Below are 7,169 nucleotides of genomic sequence, written 5' to 3'. Positions count from 1 at the left end.
TTTCATTATGTGACGGAAAAAGTACTAATTATAAAGTAATTATTTTTAGGTCTTGTAGCAGTGTAACTTTGAACGAGAATATTAAACTCGGTCCACAATATAGTCTTTGTAATTTTGATCATATCATGTAAGTTCAATCATATACAATCACCTACTTCTTTTTAGGCCTTGTTGCACATTAATTTTCAATCAAATATTAAACTTGATCTATAATTTATGATTTATAATGCATATACCATCTACAATCAGTGGCGATTCCAGAAATTGTCCGTTATGGGTTCGGAGTTACTAAACACATATACAGACATATAATAGTAAAATCTAATACAATAGCATAATCTAACATAAAAACTACAAAAAATAATACGGTGTGCACATGTTAAAGAAAAAATTATAATTGAAGTTGTCAATCATGAAAGCTCTTCAAAATTAATAAATTCATGGACTAAAAGTTATAAATTTTAAGAATAAATTAGAGAGAGGCAGGGGGATTTTAGGAATAAATTATGTTAGAATGTTGTCAAACTTTTAAAGGGTTAATAGGTGTTTGGGTAATGGACTAATGGGTAAGGAAAAGAGAATAGGTAATTGGGCAATGGGGTATACGGGGTAAGCAAAAGGAAAAAAATAGAAACATAAAAAAATAATCGAAAAAGGAGCTTGACAGTGTTCGGACTAAGGATGGCAATTTTATATGGATATCCAGTAATCCGCTCCACCCGCTCTAATTAAATGGATGAAAACCCGACTTATACGGATGAAGGGCGGGTGGTGGATGAAACGGATGACGGATCGGGTCGAATTCGGGTGGAACTTTTAGTCATCCGTCACCCGATCCGTCACCCGTTTATCATCCACCCGTTTAATTTTTATAATAAAAAAATGCCCTGAAATTAAATAAACCCTAATCTAAATTTCAAGCAGCCACCTTCTTTCATTTTCAATCTCTCTCTACAGTCTACTCTCTCTCTCTACCTTTCATTCTTTAGGCTCCACCCTCAGTCCCTCACCGACGACTCCACCCTCACTGGCGGCGACTCAACCCTCACCGGTGGCGACTCAACCCTCACCGGCGACTCCACCTCCACCTGCGACTCCATCTCACCTTAGTCACCTACAACGTCCAGCGATTAAGGTATAATTTTATACCCTTTTTTTTTTAATTTCCCTATTTTAATTTGTTCTTTTGACACACCATCTATAAACCTATAATCCAAGAATCGATTCTATGTTTGTGTGTTTCGATTTAACCATTTTTTTATTAAAGATTGTTAGTTTTTTTATATGTATTTAATTTGTACATAGTTGCATTCAAAATTTTCAAATAAGTAGTAGCTCTGAAATTTGTTTTATTTTTTCTTCTGTATTAACGTTTCTGATGTTTTCAACTTTAGATCTAAAAACTTCAACTTTTATGCCTAATTTTAAATTTGAATAGCATTGTAAATGTTAAATATATATCGTGTAGATATTTTTGTATGTATTTTTTATACTTGGGTATTTAGGCTAGTATCACGCCTAATGAACGGCATTCTCTTGTATATATTCTGACTTGCTTATTGTGAATAATCAAGGAAAATATTCCCCAATTCTTTCAGTAAATAATAAAAGATAATTAAAAAAGTTGGTGAGATTATGCATGTTGTACTCTTGCTAAAGCTGCTAGTTTGAACTTGATATTAATCCTATTTTTTATACTTTTGTTATAGGATGATGGGTGATAATAATGATCTTGATTGTGGGTATGATTATGATAACTATGATTCTTCATGCCCCTCATCAAATCCTTCTACTGTACCTACTGCATCACCTACTCCACCACCACCTCCACCTCGTCAACCAAATACTAATCCCTCACAATCTGTACACATGTCTTCTCAACCCGATGAAAGTGAGACATCCACAAGAAAAGCAAGAAAACAGACTTCAATGGTTTGGGAACATTTTCAAAAGATTACAATAAATGGTATGCCAAAAGCAAAGTGTCTCCATTGTGATCATATCTTGTCGGCAATAACCAAAAATGGAACATCACACCTTAAGGACCACATAAATTTAAGATGTACTAGAAAGAATTCAAAGGTCGATATTCGACAAAAGCTTTTGAGTGTCAACCGCAAATCTGATGGGTCAGCTAGAGTTGAAAATGATAACTTCAGCCAAGAAGTTTCAAGGAGGGAATTAGCTAACATGGTAATTATGCATGAGTATCCGTTGTCTATAGTGGATCACATTGGTTTTAGGAGGTTTGTGACTAGTTTAAATGCCCATTTTAAGATAATATCGCGTAATACATTACGGGCTGATATAATGAAGATGTTTATGAGTGAAAAGGCGAGTCTAAAGAAAGCATTAGAGAGCAATGGGTCGAGAATAGCTATCACTACTGACATGTGGACAGCTTCAAATCAAAGAAAAGGTTACATGGCTGTAACATGTCACTATATTGATGACTTTTGGGTATTGCGCAACAAAACATTGAGGTAATTCACTCTTACTTTTGATAAGATGCTGATTTGTGTGTTTTTTTTAATGCTGAATTGCTGATTATTGTGATTAATATGGCTAGCTTGTGTTTTTATCTTGCTTAGTTTGGTGCTGTTTTTACTGTTTTATAAGGCTAATTTAGGCTTGTTTTGGGGCTTATTTATTGTGTTTTATATGGATTATTTAGGTTTGCTTATGTGCCTTGTCCACATACAAAAGACACTCTTGCTCAAGTCTTGTTGGACACTTTGAACATGTACAATATTGCTGAAAAAGTTTCATCTATTGTGGTTGATAATTGTACTACAAATGATGCTATGCTTGATGTTTTGAGCCCTCGTTTTAATGAACAATCTCTTATGTTGAAGGGTAAATTTTTGCATTTAAGGTGTAGTGCACATATATTAAATCTAATTGTACAAGATGGTCTAGATGTAATTGGTGATGGAATTAAGAGGATACGTGATTGTGTTTCCTTTTGGGCAGCAACTCCAAAACGAGTTGAAATGTTTGAGGATAAGGTGAAATCTTTTAAAGGAGAAGAGGGTAGAAAGTTGGTTTTAGATTGCAAAACAAGATGGAACTCAACTTTTTTAATGCTTACTAGTGCTTTACCTTATAAGGATGTGTTTAGTAATATCAAGCGTCAAAATCCTCGTTTAAAGTTTATACTTCCTACTGAAATGGATTGGGAATTTGCTGAAAAGGTTTGTGAAAAGTTAAAAATGTTTCACAAAATGACTGAAATTTTTTCTGGCCGAAAATATCCTACTTCTAATTTGTTCTTTCGCCAAGTTTGTGAAATTAAACTTGCATTGAGGTCTTGGTTGTTAAGTGATAGTCAACTTATCAGGGATATGACTAAAAATATGAATGATAAATTTGAAAAGTATTGGTCTAATATTAATGGGATATTGGCCATTGCTGCCATTTTAGACCCTAGGAACAAATTAGAGTGTGTAGAGTTTTATTTCAATGACATATATTATGATAAGGCTGGAGATGAAATTGATAGGGTAAAAAACTTGTTGTATGACTTGTTGTATGAGTATCAAGAGAAGGAAGCTAGGAGTATGGCAACTTCTAATCTAAATAATGTGAATGGAAAACGGCCTATTTCTTCAATTAACTCTAATGATGATGGTGGTGGAGATAAATGGAGTAAGGCTAAGAAAACCAAAACAAGGAAAGTAAATGTGAGGTCTGAGTTAGACCATTATTTAGAGGAGGATGCTTATCCGGAGAGTGAGGGTTTTGATATTTTGAAATTTTGGCATATTGAACTCAAATATCCGACATTACAAAAAATTGCCAAAGACATTCTAGCCATACCTGCATCTACCGTTGCATCTGAGAGCGCATTTAGTATGGGTGGTAGAGTAATCAGTCCTCATCGTTCAAGACTTCATGCAAACACCGTAGAGGCTTTGATGTGCTTGCAAAATTGGATTCAAGGAGAGTATTCAGGTAACAAGATGTTTAATTGTTTTTTTTTATTTTTTATTATTAATAATATTTTACTCCCATTAAAGTAGTATGTACTAAATTGTATATTTTCGATTATGAACTTATGATGAAGGTCTTGCTTTGGAAAATGCTCAAGCTTGTGCTACCATTTTAGAAGATGAAGATTCTTTAGATATGAGCAGTGGCGGTGGTGGACTTAGTGGTAGCGAGGTCGTTGACTTGGATTCGGTAATAATCAAAACTTATTAAAAAAAAATTCTGTGTTAATATTCATTATATGGTCTTAATTACATTTTTTGTACTCTTGTAGGATGATGACGATTTCATGGATATTTGAAGAAAAAAAGGGACTTGATGACAAATCTCACCTCTTTGGCTCATTGCAAATTCATTGCTAATTTGCTACTGTAATTGTGTTCTAGTCATTAGTTCATTTTTATGTTATTGACATATTTGAGTAATTTGACACCTAGTTGGTGTACTACTGTAATATTATACATTTATTGAAGGTTGTAGTGCTTTTGTTTTCCGATAATAAATTATGATTTCGGTAAATTATAATTTCATTGCAAGTTTAATAGCTTTCATCCGTTTAGCATCCGATCCACCCGTTTCACCCGCGGATGATTGGTGGATCGGATATGGATGATGGGGTAAGCGGGTGGTGGGTGGAGCGGATGGAGCGGATGGCGGGTGCGGATGGATGCGGGTGAAGGTCCATCCGATCCAAATCCGACCCGTTGCCATCCCTAGTTCGGACTCACTACCTTTGGGTTAGGTAAATATGCTTCTACCGCTGCGCTACTGCAATATATAATGCACAGTGACGTGTTTAATTTTATTTAACTAGTTTTACTGTTTTATTAATTTTAAAAACTGATCAGTTTTTCTCCAAATCCAGTATGGGTTCAGTTGAACCCACTGAACCCATACTGGAATCGCCACTGTCTACAATCATCTATTTCTTTTTTGGCCTTGTTACACGTTATTTTTCAATAAAATATTAAACTCGGTCCACAATATAGTATCATGTAAGTTCAATCATATACAATCACCTACTTCTTTTTAGGTTTTGTTGCACATTACTTTTCAAACAAAGTTTTATAAATCAAATGAAAGTCAAATAACAAAGCTAGTTGAATCATATAGTATTAAACTCAGTCCACAATATAGTATCATGAAAGTTCAATCATATACAATCACCTACTTCTTTTTAGGTTTTGTTGCACATTACTTTTCAAACAAAGTTTTTTGAATAAAATGAAAGTCAAATAACAAAGCTAGTTGAATCCAATGAAAGTCAAATGCATTAGATGAATCAAATGAATGTCAAACACATTCAAACAAAGCTTTTTGAATTAAAGGAAAGTGAAATGCATTCAACAAAGCTAATTGAAGCAAATGAAAGTAAAATGCATTCCACAAAGCAAATTGAATCAAACGGAAGTCAAATGCATTTAAACAAAGGTTTTTTAATTAATCAAATGAAATTCAAACACATTCAAACAAAGCTTTTTGAATCAAATGTAAATTTAATGCATTTAACTAAGCTAATTGAATCAAATCAAAGGCAAACATATTCAAACAAAGATTTTAGAATCAAATAAAAGTCAAATGCATTCAACAAAGCTAATTGAATCAAATGAAAGTTAAGCACATTCAAACAAAGCTTTTTTAATATAAAATTCAAATGTATTCAACAAAGCTAGTTGAATCAAATGAAAGTCAAATGCAAATCTAGTTGAATCAATTGAACGTCAAACACATTCAAACAAAGCTTTTTGAATCACATGAAAGTCAAATGCATTCAACAAAGCTAATTGAATCAAATGAAAGTCAAACACATTCAAACAAACACTATCAAACACTCAAATGAACGTCAAACACCACCAATTGATTTTCACAGCTTTGAAAAGGCATGCAAATATTTAAAAAACCTTATTATAGAGTTCCTCGTTCATTAGCATACTTGTTTCTTTTTTCTTTTTTTTGTTTTGTTTACTTTTTTCTAATTTTTTCAATTTAAGAAAAGAGAACAAATATATTTTTATTTATGTATCTTTGATATGGAAAAAAAATAAAAAAAAAATTTGAAAAAAATAACATAATGTGAGCAAAAAAAAAAATGTATTTATACTTGTTACCAATGCAAATGTATTTGGAAATGGGGATACGTATTGAAATATATTTTTAATACGTACTAGTATATTTTCAAAAGTAATTACATATTTTTTTTACAACGGGCTCAAATATATAAATATTTTTGTATTTTTGATACGAATAAAAAAAAATTAATTTGAAAAAAAATAACATAATGTCAACAAAAAATAAAAATTGGGGGGGGGGTTGGGGAGGAATCGAACCCATGCCCATTATGCTTGGTAGTGTGTTGAGAGTTGTGAAGTATGTGGAATTGTGGACCATTGGGAACAAACCCGTAATATTGCAACAAGGATAAAATTACGCATCGCATAGCACATTTTATATGCTAAATATGTATAATTGTGTAAGAGTAAATATTATAAAAAGTTTATATTGTGAAATTATTTTATGAGACAGATCTAACAAGATCGCAGATGACTATATTTTGTTTAACGCATAAATCATATTATATGGTCAAACAAGAGTGATGAATAATGCAAAAATTCCATTGTTGCAATATTAATAGAACGGAGGAAGTATTGTGTAATACACCCACTATCCCATTTACCCTATTTGATCTCAACTACACAATGAAAATTCTTAATTGTTGAGAATAAATTGTAACAGTTATTAAAACACAAATTATTTACATTTGTAATAATTTTTTTAAATTTATATTTAATATACCACAAACCACTCACTAGCTTTTGTAATACACATATAAGTTTCAAAATAAATGTGAAATCATAGTTCTTTACCTACCTACATTAGTTGGGTCATAAGTGTTTTATAAATTATTACTAACTTGTTGAGTGTTGAAAAACTTAATCTATAAATAGAGGTTAAATAGCGCAAGATTCAGTCATTACCAATTTCCTTTCCTCTGATGAAATTAATAATATATCATTCCTTTCCTAAAAGAAAATACATCATTCCCTTTTTTTTTAAAAAAAAAATACTCGTACTAGCAATGGCTAGACGTGCAAGAACTAGGAGTGGAAATGTTGGCCTCTGGTTTTTCAATCCACCGTCTGGCTTTGTCTCTAAGATGGATTTCTCATCTTTTGAATACC

Source organism: Chenopodium album, chromosome 10, assembly GCF_948465745.1.
Source record: "Chenopodium album chromosome 10, dcCheAlbu1.1, whole genome shotgun sequence".
NCBI lineage: Eukaryota > Viridiplantae > Streptophyta > Magnoliopsida > Caryophyllales > Amaranthaceae > Chenopodium > Chenopodium album.
Note: the sequence above shows the minus strand (reverse complement) of the source record.